The 16,633-nt window shown below is 47.1% G+C and overlaps 1 protein-coding gene across 1 annotated transcript in view; it reads left to right on the top strand.

The window, feature by feature from the left end:
- Nucleotides 1-234: 234 nt before the first annotated feature.
- Nucleotides 235-16,633, top strand: part of LOC142880930 (leucine-rich repeat and fibronectin type III domain-containing protein 1-like protein) — an 89,731-nt gene continuing 73,332 nt past the window's right edge. Inside the window, exon 1 of the mRNA XM_076014898.1 lies at nucleotides 235-319. The gene's annotated coding sequence lies outside the window, so the exon portion shown is untranslated. The remainder of the gene's footprint in view (nucleotides 320-16,633) is intronic.

A 16,633-nucleotide genomic window follows, 5' to 3' on the forward strand; every position in this document is an offset into this window, starting at 1 on the left:
AGGGGTCTTCTGCAGGTGGAACACCAGGACGTTCCGATCATTGTCTGTGTTCTGGTCGGAACACCAGTTGACGCTGCGCCGCTGTTCTGCGCCAGCGGCCTCCCTGCTCTCATCCTCTAGCTCCTCCTCCTCAGAGTTGAACCCAGGAAGCCTGCGCTCGATGTGTGGCTGCTGCTAAACAACAACCAGTCAAAACCGGTTTGTTTGTCTTGACCGTCTGATTGTGTTTTTTCCAGGTTTCTCATCGCGTCTCCGCCGAGATCCCCGTCTCCTGATTGGCTCCCGTGGATAAGAGAAGTGCTGCGGCCTTCAGGTTCCAGTGAGTCTCTGTCTGTTTTCTCCTCTCTCTCTCTCTCTCTCTCCCTCTCTCCCTCTCTCTCTCTCCCTCACTCTCTCTCTCTCACCCTCTCTCTCTCTCTCTCCCTCTCTCTCTCTTTGTCTCTCCCTCTCTCTCCCACTCCCTCTCTCTCTCTCTCTCTGTCTCTCTCTGTCTCTCTCTCTCTCTCTCCCTCTCTCTCTCTGTCTCTCCCTCTCTCTCTCTCTCTCTCTCTCTCTCTCTCTCTCTCCCTCTCCCTCTCTCTCTCTCTCTCTCTCTCTCTCTCTCCCTCTCTCTCTCTCTCTCTCTTAAGAACCAGGCTGCTGCCTGTGGTCAGTGTCCAGCAGCCTGCTGCTTCAAACTGGGCTCTGTCGCGGCATCTGGCGGCGCTTGATTTGATTGTGTGCCTCTTGAAGAGAAGCAATGATGGACGCGAGGGCGGCGAGAGGCCGAGGTGGCGGTTGCGGCGGCGGCGGCGGAGCGTCTGCTGCCAGCACACAGCTTCCTGTCCGTCCTCTGCGTCGCCTCATTTCTTTGTTTTTCGTTTTTTTCGGGTGATTTTTTTTCTTTTTTCTTTTCTTTTTTTTAAATAGCCATTATTCAGAGCACCAGCGCCCGCCACCCACCACCCCCCACCCCCACTCTCACACCTCAGTAGTAATTTCAGATTCTGCAGTCAAACACCTGAGCCCCTGTTTGATAAATATTGAACCTGCCAGGGCAAGAAACGGATCTTTAATGAAGCCAACACACACACACACACACACACACACACACACAGGTCTGCAGGACGTTAGAACTTTGAGTGTTGGGCTCTTTGGTGTAGTTTCCTGGCGCAAACACGGAGAGACGGACGGACGGATGGACGGACAGACAGACAGCTGCACCTGTTGGTGGAGTCTCACTGTCAGAGCACTGAGGCTCATCTCCCTCTTGGGCTATCCGCTGTTTGGTGTGTGTGTGTGTGTGTGTGTGTGTGTGTGTGTGTGTGTGTGTGTGTGTGTGTGTGTGTGTGGTAGCAAACGGTCTGTTCAACTTCATCCAGAAAATTTGAAATGGATTCAGTTTGTTAGTTATACGGCAGTAGTACTAGTAGGTTAGTTAGTTAGTAGTCGGTTCAAAGTTACACTGGTGTCAGATTTATTTTGTATTTATTTATTTTTTATTTCTAATCATCTCTCAGAAGTGGTTTGGGGTATCTGGCATTGGAGCAGAGAGCTAACACACTGATTTCACATTAGAACATAGGCAGCAGAGGACGTGATGAATAAATAATGCTGGTGGTCGGTGGGAGTGAGAGGGCTCGAAGGACACAGCAGAGCAGGAGCAGGGCCTGCTGGTGTAACAGGAAGTGGAGGTCTGGTGGAAGCCCATCACAAAGTTCAGGCTGAACTCGGCACACGTGAAGGTGCTGCAGATTGAAGCGACAATGACTTGAGACCAACGCAGAGCCTCCCAGCAACCGACTCGACGTGGACTGAAGAAGCAGTGCTGTGCGGCTCCATCCTGAGCACTGATACCATCAGAACAAACCCTCTGGCTGATGGGGAACATCAGACTCATTTCCATAGAAGTCCGATCAACCTGATCAAGCTTCATGAGCCGTTTTGTTGAGAAGGTCGACGCGAGAACTAAGAAAGGACTCATTGAGAAGCTCGTCTTCTACTTCCTGTATTAGCCACCATGTTCTATAGCTGCTTTACGCCTTGGACAAGTCACCACCTGGAAGAAGTTGGTGACTCACCATGATTGACATCCGCACTCCTGCTAATCAGTGCTATTGCAGATCTAGCGCCGTCCATGTGTTACTGATGGAATCTTCATTGATTTTTGTACACGTATAACACATGTTGGATTAGTGACACAGTGGAGACAAGGTGTGCCATGCACTACAGGACGTCTGGCTGTGGCTGCATACATGTGAACATATGAAACATTCACGTCTTTGTGATTGCGGCTGTACTGATTAGCCTTCTGCCGAGACGGTTTGAGACTCTGCCAGGAAAATGACAACGGCTCCTCTCAGTCGTCCCCTCCATGGGCGCCTCTCCTTCGTCTTCATTCCTTCCTCCTTTTGCTTTCCAGCTGTGCCGCTCTGACATCTGGATCTGTAAATGTGTTACAGTGACGTTATATCATCCAAAAGTCAGATTTTCAGAGTTTTGCAGCGGCTCTCGCTTGGAGACGAATTCCCTGTGCTTGTTGTTGGGCCATGTAAAGCGTTACCACGTGAGTGATCGGTGTTTTTAGATGTGCTCGCGATGTCTTGCTGAGGTTCAAAGCATGCACCACAATAGGAAACGGGGGATTGAAGTGACCTTGAACGTGACGTGGTTGTTGGTGGCCAGACGCGCTCCAAAAAGAGGAACTCTCCAGCGAGCGGCGGTGGGTCGTGAGGAGGAAACAGCCTGCTTGATTTCAGGGGTCAGAGGAGAACGGCTCCACCTGCTGGCTGGGAACCCTCGAAAGTCAACAGCAACACGAATAACTGCCGGTTACACTTGGCCACTGGCAAGAGGCCAGTCATACAAGCGTTCGTTCAACTGGCAAGCCGCCAGGCTGAGTTCTGGCGCTGGTTCTCCAGAACAAGGAAGCAGATAGCAAAGTTGTTTCCTGATATGCGAGAGGCTCTTAAGATTAAGAAAGGAGGATTTATTTGTCTCTGTGTCTGTCAGCAAAAACATTTTAGAAATCCCTCCGTCATCTCGCAGCCTTGATCATCATCTGTGTTTTCACAGTTGGTAAACAGTGCGCTTTCCCACGAGGAGCGTCGCATATGGGCAAAAACGGAGAAGCTGCAGTTTTCCTGCCAACTGCTCGATTTACTAAACCAATCACAGCACAACACAACACAACAAGAACAACAAAAACAGCCATCTCACTGTTGGCTGGATGCGTGTCCAGAAAGTTTCCCTTCGGCGGGATGAGCTCCGCCAAGTCGTGACTGCAACTATCATGTCAAACTTGACGTTAAAATTACAGCAAAACACTTTCAGCAGGCAGTAGTTCCCACCCTGGGAAAAGATTCCTCCCCGTTTCTGAAAAAAAAAAAGTTTGAATTCATTATTTTCTTGTTTTGTTATATTTACAACACTGTTTGCCTGTACTTCTAATTCTGCATCTTTCAAACTTTGGACCATAAATGTCTTTACATCATCTTTGCATTTTTATGAATTTCTTATTGGTCACTCCCACTGTATTAGTGTGTTAGCCTCATGATGAATTGAATCACGTCCACGATGTTGCTTCACGTCTTATATAAAAGCCGAAGCTGACGAGATTTCACATCAAACGTGCGCGCGTTGGAAACAGAATTCTACATTATTGATGGAGGCGCTGCATTTTTGATGTGTTGACACCTTTTGTTGTGGCCAAGGTCGTCAGCTGATATGCAGCAACTGCGGGCAGAGCCACGCTTTTGCTCTCAAGTCTTTTTTTATTTTGCAGCCGACGCGGAACTCATTGAACGAAGATCCAAATAATGTCGCCGTTTCTTTTGTTTGTACTCACATCCTCACTTTTCCATTGCACTACTGATAGCTGTTTGAACATTAACTCTGGACATCCCATGTTGAACGCAAAATTTCTCACATGACTTTCAGTCTTCTGCAAAAATGCTGAGTTCAGCGTCGTCGCACCTGCCAGACACCCGGTGGCTTCGTCTTCCATCACAAAGGCCTGATTTTCAACGTTTGTAGTTGCTGATGAGTGCATTGACGTGTGAGAGGCACGTAGTTGTTCAATCTGTCACTCTTAAATGTATTTTTAATTTCTGTCTCTTGATTCCGCATTTTTTTGTATTTTCACGCTTTGCGACAAAAGTAATTAGGAGACTGTCTGTCAACTCCCGTATGTTGACAGCATCTCTGTACTCGGCTCAAATGTGCGAATGACGTACACAGCAGGGAGATTTTCAGAAAAGACACCGCAGATAAAAGCAGAACTTGGAAACGACACCAACTTTGTAAAAGTGCTCAACTCAGGCTGAAAGGAAGTGGTTACAGAATCAGAAAGAGGATTAGATTTTTCTTTAGCTTTTTTTTTTTTCTTTCCTGGCAACACAAGATGTGACGTGAACTGAAATAGATTTAGTCTTTGCTTTTCTGACTCGCAAGTTGGGAGAAGTTTCAATATTTCCTTTTCCCCCTGGAAACTTCTTTGTGTCACCTAAAACATTTCCTGCAGCGAGGATGAGAGCGCGTCTTCCTTTTCATCCCTTGCAAACCGCAGTGATGCTGGAGGAAGACGGAGGAGGAAGAGGAGCCGCGCCGTCTTGATTCGTGCTACGATACATATATTCCGTCTCTTCCGGTGTTCAGCTTTGCTTTTTTTTCTTTTTTTTTTGAATTTGTTCAAAGTTTTCCTCATAACATCACGTGCAGCATCTCATTGGGCTGCCGGGAGCAATGCTGAACAATAGCCACGAGCCACAAAAGCCCATATCTCACCTCTGTGAGGAACCGAAGCTCAGCCAGCCATGAAACGCCAGAGAAAATGATCCTCTCCTCTCACTGAGCAACAGAAACCAGGAGGGCTGGAAACGTGAATGAAGAGCGGGAAAGCCAAGAGGTTGAGGAATTAAAGGAGGGCTCGACGATGTCGACGGCAGGCAGGGCTGCTATTAGAGCAGGCGTTGTGCTCCCCGTGCTCTGATTTCACGGCTTTTTGGGAGAACAATGCGGGAACGGGGGACTATTCATTATCAAGATGTGTTCGTTTGAGGAGGTCTCGCTATCTTCACGCCACGTTCATCTGTGAACAAAAACAATCGTGGGCGCAGATGCGGCCGCACATAAGAGCACCGCCAGCGCGGGCGGCCGAGGCCAACGCTCGGCACGGAGCGCCGGACCGAGCGCAAGACAAAGAGGCCGAGTCGTCGTTAAAGTCCCAGGAAAAACCTCCTGGTGTGTTTGTGTTAGCGGTGCGTCGGCGTGCGAGAGCGTCGTCTCAGGCTCAATTAGCTGGCGGTGGCAGAGGACCGGTCTGCAGCAGTAACTCTCAGGGTGTCAGGGAGCAGCAACGCCTCGCTGGAGTTACGCTGATGAGACCGTGGGCTCCTCGTCGTTCCTCAGTGAGTTCTGCAACACAAGAGGGCACCGAGGTCTGCGGCTCTCGCCCTCATAACCAGCTTGTCGTGTTGTTGTTGTGTTTTTTTAAGATTTCAATATCTGCTGAGCACAGTTGCTCGTCAGAGTGTAGACCAGGCATGGGCAAACTATGGCCCGTGTGCCATATGAGGGCCATTAAGCTTTTTAATCTGATCCGCCAAACTTGAAGAAATTATATTAATAGTCAGTCAGTCATCAAACAGCTGCATCTCCTCCATGTTTGCAGTGTCGTTTCAATAAAGAGCGAAACACCCTGGTGGTCCTGGGTAGTCCTGGACGGTTCTAGGTGGTTCCTGGTGGTTCTAAGAGCTAAACACCCTGGTGGTTCTGGATGGACCTGGACGGTTCTAGGTGGTTCCTGGTGGTTCTAAGAGCTAAACACCCTGGTGGTTCTGGATGGTCCTGGACGGTTCTAGGAGGTTCCTGGTGGTTCTGGGTGGTCCTGGACGGTTCTAGATGGTTCCTGGTGGTTCTAAGAGCTAAACAACCTGGTGGTTCTGGGTGGTCCTGGACGGTTCTAGGAGGTTCCTGGTGGTTCTGGGTGGCCCTGGACGGTTCTAGGTGGTTCCAGGTGGTTCTAAGAGCTAAACACCCTGGTGGTTCTGGATGGTCCTGGACGGTTCTAGGTGGTTCCAGGTGGTTCTAAGAGCTAAACACCCTGGTGGGGCTTCAAAGACACTGGTTTGACGCAGTGACTTTTATTCTTCTTCCTTCTTCTTTGGTGCTTTGGTGCTCCAAAGATTCAGTGAAAGTGAAAGTGAAAAAGTTTATGGTTTTTGCAGCATCAACCTGAGTGAAGGAAAGAATATCGCATGGATATCAACATCACAAGTCATTTAAAAAGTGTTTCCAACAACAAGGAGATGATGATGACTTGGTTGGGAAAATATTCTTGGAAGGTGAGGACGTGTGAGCCCAACAGAAACTTTAACCAGAAGCAGAAACTAAAGCCGCAGTTGTTTGGCTCAAACATTTGTAAAGTTGTAAAATCAAAACAAAACCCAAAGTCCTTGGAGTGATATGAGTGCACTTGTTCTCCTAATTTAACTCCTGCAGCTTGAAGTGAAGGCTTCAGTCAGGCATTCTTTCCAAACTCTTAATGAGTTGCCGTTTTGTTTTGGTGATATACCGGCGTTCTTTGTTCCTGACCTTGCATTGCACCCCGAAGGGAAATTCTCTTTTATCTTTTCCTCTATGCGGCTCAGTCAGAGTTCAGTGGCCGTCTTTCACATTGGCTTCTAATGACCCGAACATAAAAGCATGCGGTGCATCCCCAAAACTGTGAAGTAGGTTGCATCAACACCTTCAAAACTTTCATCTCTGGATTATTCTCTGCTGCGGGAGTCGACTTCCCACGGTTGAAACGAACATTGTTCAGGTCATGTGTTCAAAAATGACCATAAAGTCACACGTAATAGTATAATAATTATCATATCTATACCCCTGTTGCCATGCCAAATTAAACTGTATATTAGCAATGATTTCTCCATGTGGGACAACTAAGGCCGATCTTATCTCATCTGTTCTAGAATATAACTTTTTTTTTTTATTGACATTTTGTGAGAGTTCTGGGAGGGAATTTATATATTTTGTTTTATATTTGGTTAACAGGCAACTAGTGCAAGTACTACAGTAGCTTTATCCAGGGCAGATCAATGAGGAAAGTTGAAGTTATTCAATAGAATGTGTGTCCAGTAAAATAAATGCCCAATATTTTCTCTATAAATACATATATATACATACATATATATTCAAAGTGTGTGGGCGCTGCCCATGCACGAAGCTGCCTGCCTGTGAGTGTGTCTGACCTGCAGCCGCCCCTGCACCACGGCAGCCAGCGCCGGTGAATGAATGACTCAGCTGATGGATGCAGGCTGACCTGCAGTCTCAGGTGCTTCCAGTGGTCAAGCTGCCAAGAGAAGTGGCCTGTAAAAGCAATGCAAATGCGATCCCTCCCTCCGTCGTTCACGCCGCGGAGCGCCGAGCCGCTCCTGCACCCTTTTGAAGTTACCAGGCGGGAACCAGGCTTCGCAGCTCAAAGACACCGCGGCATTCATTCATTTATTTATGGCTGTATTGATCAGTGGCTCGCCAGGGTAGACGCAACGTGTCAAAAGCAGTTAGGAAGATGCCATGGTTTTCCTCATTCTTCTTTTATTTTGAAACGTTTGCGAGAACTGTGTCGTTAAAGCTGGACTTGCTAATATAGCATGGGCTCTGTTTAGAATATCATTTCATATCATTGATTTATTTGTCCGGTAAGACTTGAAGTCATGACTTTCGTACATTTGTTGTAATACAGAAGAGATTATGATCTGTTTGTATGATTTCATTTCAGAGATCATACAAACAGAATTCATTTCGCTTGATGGCCTTCTTGTGCTTGAAGTGACGATGTCGAGTCGTTCACTCGTCCAGTGCGAATGGATCAGTGCTCCTCGTTTAATGCTGCTCAGTTTCCTCCACCACTGGATGACTGGCAAGGAGGGAGGGGGAAGGAAGGAAGGAAGGAAGGAAGGAAAGGAAGGAAGGAAGGAAGGAAGAAAAGGAAGGAAGGAAGGAGGAGCAGCAGTCCTCAGCATCTCTGTCTACCTCTCCCCCTCTTTGTGTGTGCCTGTGTGTGTGTGTGTGTGTGTGTGTGTGTGTGAGTGTGTGTTCTATTCTGTTTGCACATGTGCGATGTATGGCAGCACGCCTCTTGTTGTTGATGCTGTGTTGTTGCATTAATGGAAGGTCAGAGCCTCAGGGCTGCTGATTGCTGTTTAAGACAAAACTTTTCTTTCTGTCAGCACACACACACACACACACACACACACACACACACACACACATACACACGCTTGTGTGTGTGTGTGTGTGTGTGTGTGTGTGTGTGTGTGTGTGTGTGTGTGTGTCTAGCTGCAGGCCAGTAACAACACCTGGACTGATGTATCCAGCTGACTACTCTCCACTTTTATGGCTGCCACCTCAGTGCACACACACACACACACACACCCATGCACACACACACACACCCATGCACACACACACACACCCACGCGCGCGCGCACACACACACGCACGCACGCACACACACACACACACACACACACACACACACACTCACACACTATTTTTAAATGTGCATCTCTTCATATCTCTATTCTTTCTTGCATCTGTTCTACTTTTTCGTCTCCTCTGCTCCTTTTTCGTTCTCAGACGTCCAGGTTTTAGCTCCTCCCCCCTCTGGTCGTGGCTCACTGCACATCTTTCATACTTGCAACCTGTCCATTCTACTCGCCCAAAACTGCCCCCTGCTCACCCGTAACTTCCTTTTTCATCACCTTTAACTTCCTCCTTTCCTCAGATTTTAATCATTTTCTATTTCAAACACTGAATTTTTCTATTCAATTTCCATACACGGCCTGTTTGATTAAACGTCAGGAGAGACCACCACCAAAATGTACCTGGGATTCAGGTTAAGGGAAGAAATAAGGGTCCATTGTCTCCCAAAGGACAACAATAAATTAAATCTCTGAGTTTCTGAGAGGAGGTTTGGATAGTTTGGATAGTTGGGAATATTGTTCTGCGTTCACATCATGAGACGTTTCTATTAGTAACCTTCAAGTGGAGGAAAAAATAAATGACATTTGAATCATTTGAAAAAGCTTTCAACTCTTTAGGTGGATTTAATGGACTGCGGCAAGAATATAGAAATCCTGCCGCCACCGCAGAAGCGACGGCGTTTTCGATATCATATTTATTCAACGATTAACGGAGCCGTGTGGGCTTGTGCCGCAGACACTGCATCACAGCAGCCAGCTAATCGAGACGTGGAGTTCTTCTCACCGAGCCTCCGCCTGCAGGAACACTGCAGAGGAACACCGAGCGGTCGCTGTTGCTTGACAGGGATTGTTTATTCAGCAGGAAGTGGTTCTGAATCACCGGGAGAAAGACAGGCCGGTGACCCTGAATGGGGTTCTCATACAGGTTCTGATTTCTTTATGCCGGGCTAACGGCTAAGCGTTGAAGAGCAGGAGGTTAAACAGGTTTTTTTTTTACTGCAGTGACGGCGGCGAGGGTTTGACGCTAACAGGTCTTGACAGCGCTCCCGGTTCAGAGACACTGCATGCAGCAGGATAGACTGTGGGTTTTCGGACCGTTGACTGGATATAATGACGGACAGAGTCATCCTCACGTCACCCACTGGGGTCACGGATGCTCCTTTTGAAGCCGGGACATTGCTGTCCCAGTCAGCACCATGTTTCAATGGCCATCTTAACTCAACATTAGACCAACTTGGACAAAAAAGGACATACGAGTCTATTTAATGTTCTACGCAGCAACGCAGACAAACAAAAACAGTGAGTAAAGGTTCATTAATAAAGTGTTTTTTTTGCAACCATGTTTGGCGGCCGCTGCTGGCTAAACAATAGAGCACAGTTCCTTGGCGCTCCCTCATTGGCCTTTTTTTTTTTTTTTTTAGAAACCGGGAGCTCCGCCCCTCCAGTCACTGTGCAGGTGAGAAGACAGAATAGGAGGTGAACACGAGTTCAAAATATCCAAAACTTGCGTTTTCTGTTTGTCTCCATTGATTTTCATGTTGAAATAATTGCATTTTTAAGTGTGGAGATTTCGCAGCACTTTGCACATTTGCACATCTCCGTTTCTCGAGGGGGGAGGGTTGAGTTTGGGCCAACTGGACGTCTTCTGTGTTCTTGTGATCTTGAAGGCGTTTTGCCTCTCAACCAAAAAGTTCTGGAAGGTTCAGTTCTGCAAGGTGTTGGAGAGTCCCAGGTACTGAACCACCAGGAGCCTTTCGAGCGAGAGGCGAAACATCTCCAAGGTCACAAGAAACAAATCCAGTTGCCTGAACTCAACCCTCCGACCTTCGGGTGAGCCGGATGACCGAGAACCTTCAGACAAACCCATCTCGCAAAAGTGAAAAAACAAACCAAGGTGTGGCGTGAGTGAGCGGATGCTGCGCTACACCTGTCAGCTACCACCCGATGTCCAAGCATGTCTCACAGTCAGACTGACCTTCTCCCGGCAACATTGTTTGTACTTGGAGCATATGTTGAGCCTCCTAAACTCCTCAGCAAACACACAGTCGGGCGTTCAGGCAGACAGATGGCCCAGCACTTGGAGCAAACAGTGGAAATATTCTTAAATCTAAAGTTTACGAGAGGTTAACGAGCTCCCTGATAGACGGAGAGCCAAACAGATGGTTGCAAAACAAACTCTCCTTTGTAGGTGTTTGTCTTTTGTTTTTGTTTGTACGTATATATATATATATATATGTATATATATATATATATATATATACATATACATATATATATATATATATATATATATATATATACATATATATAGGACCTACGCGAGGTTTCACTTGTGATGCATGAGGCAAAAAAGCAAAAATCAAAAAATTGAAATGCAACTCTTGTTTCAGAAATGATTACCCGGCTGCTCAGAATCCCACACAGGCAGCGGCTCTCACACCCGTTTTCCAATATTGACTCTTAACTTTTGGCTTTTTCCATTATTTTTTGACAGCTGCTCTCACACATTAGACAGCTTTGAACCTGAACAAAGCTGATGGAGGATTTTTTTATTTATTTTTATTTATTTGTTTTTTTCAATTTAATGGTGATAGTGAACTACTCCAAATTACCCTCAGCTCATGTGCAAGGAGCTGCCGCTGGCACGCTCGCAGTTGTTTTTCTCTTTCTCTGTGTGTCCTGGTCGTCGTGGCTTCATTCAGGGGACAATCACAGGACCTCCTGCTGAGAGCAGCAGTGGGTTGGCCGCTGCATTAAGCGGGCCGCCTCAGCTGAGAGATGAGACAATGATGCCTCTTTGGTAGTGAGAGAGAATCTGTCGGCTTGCTGTCCCCCCCCCCATTTACAGTGAAGTCAGAGCTGAGAATTCAGTCTTCACTGCCCGCTAGAGGAACCACAGAACTCTGCATCACGGGCTGTACCACACTGATCCACAGAACCTTGCATCACGGGCTGAACCACACTGATCCACAGAACCTTGCATCATGGCTTGAACCACACTGATCCACAGAACCCTGCATCACGGCCTGAACCACACTGATCCACAGAACCCTGCATCACGGCCTGAACCACACTGATCCACAGAACCCTGCATCACGGGATGATCTCTGCTGAAGTCTGTGCTTGAATAACGACGCGGTTAGAATACACTGTCTGTTTGCATCAACCAGTTGGTGTTCTACCACCTGCTGCTGGTCTCCAGCACAGTTGCACGACTCTCACACTGACCTTCACATGGCTCCGGTGCACTGTGGAGGACCCTGTGCTATAACTGATGCTCCAGCCCAGCCAGGGTTGTGGGGGCGGGGGGGGCGCTGAGCTTTTGCCTGGATGTCCTTGGGCTGTGGATCACAAAGTCCTCCTTCAACTTTCCTCTCATGTTTCCCAACAGTCATCTATTCTCTCATTTTCCTTCCTGTTTGAAATAAATAAATAAATAAAATAAAATAAAATTGTGTGTGTGTGTGTGTGTGTGTGTGTGTGTGTGTGTGTGTGTGTGTGTGTGTGTGTGTGTGTGTGTGAGAACGGCGTCACGGTGGAGCTCCCTGTCGCCCTCTACAGTGAAGCACTGACTGTGCGCTGACTCATGCTTCGCTCGCTGTTGTTTTTTCCTGAGCTGACGGTCAATGTGAACCAACCACCCTGTCAGGTTTTTATCCTGCGCTGCGTGTTTTTCTTTTTGCTTGTTTAATTGGCCGTCTGTGTTGGAATCCAGTCTGACATACGGTAGTTTGAAATTTCATGATGGAACGTCTTCACCTGCCTGCTTTGCTCCGTGGTTTCTCTCTCGCTCTCCCTCCTGCCTTCTGTTGTTAAGCGTGAGGAGGTTGAAGAGGCGTCGTCAACTAAACGCAACGGGTCGGTGAATAAGAGTTAATATGGCGACCCACACGCCAGACCCACACGCCATGTCCCGTGATGAGCCGGTCCGCCGTGTGCACGTCTGACTTATTCACAAAGTCCTGATTAAGTTGCAAAATGCTCCAGAAAGCAGCAGCTGTGAAGATGAACATGGTGTTTGGGATTATTGCTTCAATCAGACAGACTTCATTGGAGTGTGCTCTGCATGAAGATGTGTTCATTTTGTATCACAAACACAAATTGCTTTCACTGATTAGTTCAACTTTGTAAAACTTTCAGTCAGCCACAAAAAAACATGTTTTGCACTTGGCTTGGGTTATTCTTTAATCTAATCATCTGATTTTTTATTTTTTTCAAACTGATTAGATTATGGAATCAGAGCTCTGTATAATTAGCCCTCCCCTGTTTGTTATATTGACTTCTTTGAATTGTTTAATTGGTCTCCTTTTTGTTCTCATTCAACAGATGTTGATTTTTTTTTTCATTGTTTTTTTTTTTCTTCTGTAAAATGGAGTTAGACATCAAATCAACGCATTGCATGCTGCATTACTTTGCGTGCGGCGCCAACGAGTTGCCAACGCGTGGCTCACAGTTGGTGCTGAAAGGTTGAGCTCCAAGAAGCTCCCTGGATTTTGACTAGCATGCTACGCTACGTCACTCCAGGAAGTGCTAGGAGGAATAACCTCCAGAATGGAACCAATGGATGAATGGATCAGTCAATCTATCAAAACACTTCATCGATACAGCCCAGGTTCAGAATTACAGTTTGCTAACCCATGTTAGAACTCAATCAAAAGCCTTTATGACGGCAGATCTGGTGGAGCCGCACCTCATCCAGGTTTAATGAGTCTTTTCACTGCGCTGTAATGAGCGAAGCCACGCGAGAGTTCAGCTGGAGGAGGAAAAAATAACCCTCATTCCACTCCTTCACTCCTTCAAGCCTTGTTTTGATTTCCCTCCTGCTGTTGAGGGAGGATTCCTGGTTTTATTGTTGTTTTTCTCTGCATTCTTTTCACACCTCAGCTCAGAGATTCTTCTGATGGCGTCCTGCAGCATTTGGAGGTTATTGAGGTTGAGCCTGTTGGTGTGGGGTGTGGCGTTGAGTTTGGTTTTGTTGGTTTGCTTGTCATTTTTTTTTCATTGAGGGTCTTTGGTTTTAGTTTTGTGTTTTGTTGCGTTGGGGTGGGGTGGAAAAATGTATAATAATAATAATAATAATTAGAAGAAGAAGAAGAAGAAGAAGAAGAAGAGCAGCAAGAAGAAGCCACATTTAGATTTGGTATTGCAATGCCTCTTGGCCTCCAAGCAGCTGAGGGTGCCGGTCATTAAGGGGAGTTTGTTTGTCCTTTAAGCAGCAGAGCAGGAGCCACGCTGGCTGACTTTAATGAGCGCCGTCCCTTCCAGAGTAAATATTGTATGAGGCAGCGGAGGATCCGTCGGCGGCTGCGGTGGCTCGTCGCGCTCCATCCATGTTGGGATTAATTGGAAGCAGCACCTGTCAGCCAGCCAGGTGACGGCGTGTTTGATTCAGAAACAAAAAAAACACAGGAAGACGCCGGTTCAATTATTTACCATCGGCACAGGAGAGGAATGTCGATGTCGAGCCGCACGTCCAGAGCAGCCCGGAAAAACCCGGAGACGAACCCCTGAGAAAGGCATCAGGTGGGAACTGAACTGAACCCGCTGAGAACTGAACCCAGGGCGAACGGAGGGGTTCAGGTGCTCCCTCATTCAATGTTCAGGAGGTGTCATTTATTTATGTTGCATATCTCGGCCGTCATAGGATGCAACCAAAACGATTAAAAAATAACCGTCATTCTTCCTTGGCAGTTTGGAGCTTCAAACTTGTAGCAACGAGCGTCGCAAAAAAAAACATCACTGAGAGCACGTTGTGTGTAAGTGTGGAATATTTGGAGATTTTGAAGGAGAAACAGTGACATCGAGTGGTTAGATCTTAGATTGCAGCGTCATTTACTCTCCCTTCCTCTCCCGAGCTTGCCGGTGAACTACAGTGGCCTGTTCACTCAAACCTGAAGACCTGGTCCACCCTCTTCTTCTTCTTCTTCTTCTTCTTCTTGGTTGGTTTATTTGAGGGCGCCCCCTAGCGTTACCCTAAATACCAAACGCTCTGCTGTCAGGCAGCTGGATTGTCCACACCAGGCTTCCTTAGAAATATGCTGGTGCAAGATGGCAGCTAACTGGGAGCACCGGGACCCTGATTGATCTCTGGGTAGGAAACCACGGCTTCAGTCTGGCCTTTATGAACGCACACCTGTCGTAGACGTAGACAAACGTGATGACACAAACCTGTGTTCTCTGGTTCACCTTGTCTCACTCCGTCCTCCTGCTCTGCCAGGTTGGATCTCTTTGTGGGGTCATGAGTAACGCCGACGCTCCGCGTGTGTGTGTGTGTGTGTGTGTGTGTGTGTGTGTGTGTGTGTATGAGAGAGAGATGCTGCTTCAGGGCTGGGCTGTTCAAACACAGCTGTCCCTCTTACTCATATTTACACTGTTGATCACCAAACCCAAGGATGAAATGTTGCCTCACACGAACACACACACACACACACACACACACACACACACACACACACACACCACAGGGTGCTGGCTTGGTGCTGTAACCTCTAAACGCTCCCTGTGTGAGATCGTAACGGCTTTAAGTGATGTGATCGTCTTGCCGACTGCGTGGCAGCGTCCTCTGAAGTATCGAACCGTCTCCACTTGGTTTTTCTAAAAGAACAGACAGACGCGCTGTGTAACTCTGAATTACAGAGGCGCTGGCTGGCGTTTAATTGGCCCGCCAGAACTCACCAAATCACATCAGAAAGTGACAGTCGGCAGCAGAGGACATGAACCTGGGTTTTATGTATGTGCTGAATCTTGTTGAATTACCCAGGTTTAAAAAGTAGAAAAACATCCTTGTGCCAAGATTAACAATGGGTGCAAAACTGTGTACTGTAAACTTCCTGTATTGCAGCAGTTCTCCGATCCTCTGTGGGAGTGAAAGGCGTGACTCCTCGCACCAGGATGCTGGAGTTTTACACGCGAGGAACACGGACGAGCCGAGGCCACACAAGCGCAGCTCAGTTCCCCCCGGGGACAAACTGCTCATTCATGCAAAACTGCTAAAAGGGTTTGGTCACGCAGCTCAAACACTGGTTACTCATGAAGCCGCTGTCCTTAGTCATGCCATTCATCTCCTCCACAGGGCCGTCCCGGACGCGCGGCAAATCTGCTTGGATTTTATTTTACGCACTTTTAGCAAATTCGTGTTTGTGGGTTTTTGAATTCTTTGCACGTCTTTCATGATTTTCTCTCTTTTTTTTTATCCTTTTGGGCTCAACGGTGCACGTGCAGCATGTGGGGGAAATGTTGAGGACTGCAATAAAATACTGTACTTGGATACCTAATGGTACAGCGTGTAAAATTCTGCCAGAAGTTTTAAAATCTGCCATCTAGGGGGTCAGATTACATATTGCAGCGCTCGCTCGCTAAAGTTACAGAAAGTATTTTTGAGAAATGATGCGTTCAAGCTCCACCGTGAAACAAGCCACTCAAATGTTGCTTTTACTTGTGATCCAGGATATAAACATCCTTTTTTTTCTAAGTGTTTCCGCCACAGGGCGCTGATTGAAAGCCACTCTGGTTGGCCAGCGAGCATCACTTTTTCTCACAGACCCCAAACTGCTCTCACTCATCTGAAGACCAAGAGAATCCCAGCGTTTGAGCAAAGTGGACTCAACACCGTGGGCGTGGGCGCACACACACACACACACACACACACACACACACACACACACACACACACACAACCAAACATTCCCGTAAGACGAAGAAGGTGAGAACAGCAAATAGTTGCTCAGGTAGAAGACAGAGAAATAGCAGGAGCTGGAGAGAAGGAAGAAAGGAAGGACGGAGGCAGTGGAGCAGAAGCTGCTCTGCCACCGGGAGGAACAACACAACTCCCCTAAAAAATACACAATATACAGACTGTTAACAAGGTTGCAACAACACAAAATGAAAAACAAAACAAAACAAAAAAAAAATCACTCATTTTAATGACTGCAAAATAACAATTCCTGGTCAGTTTTCAGTCCACGTTCACACAATTAAACATGTCAAAGGCCCGAATGTGAATGGAAGCTCAATGTCGAAAGAATAGAATCTGGACTTTGAAGCCTTTGCTGGTTGGTGCTCCCAATTATTTTTGTTTATCTGACTGTCAAACTCTGCTGGCTGAGCAGGGAGGCGCCAGGAGCCGCCACACTGCTGGTGAACAAGTGAGAGAAGTGAACCGCAGT

This window comes from Nelusetta ayraudi, unplaced genomic scaffold (assembly GCF_046127955.1).
Source record: "Nelusetta ayraudi isolate G7.1 ecotype Tasmania unplaced genomic scaffold, CSIRO-AGI_Nayr_v1 ptg000175l, whole genome shotgun sequence".
NCBI classification, from domain to species: Eukaryota; Metazoa; Chordata; class Actinopteri; order Tetraodontiformes; family Monacanthidae; genus Nelusetta; species Nelusetta ayraudi.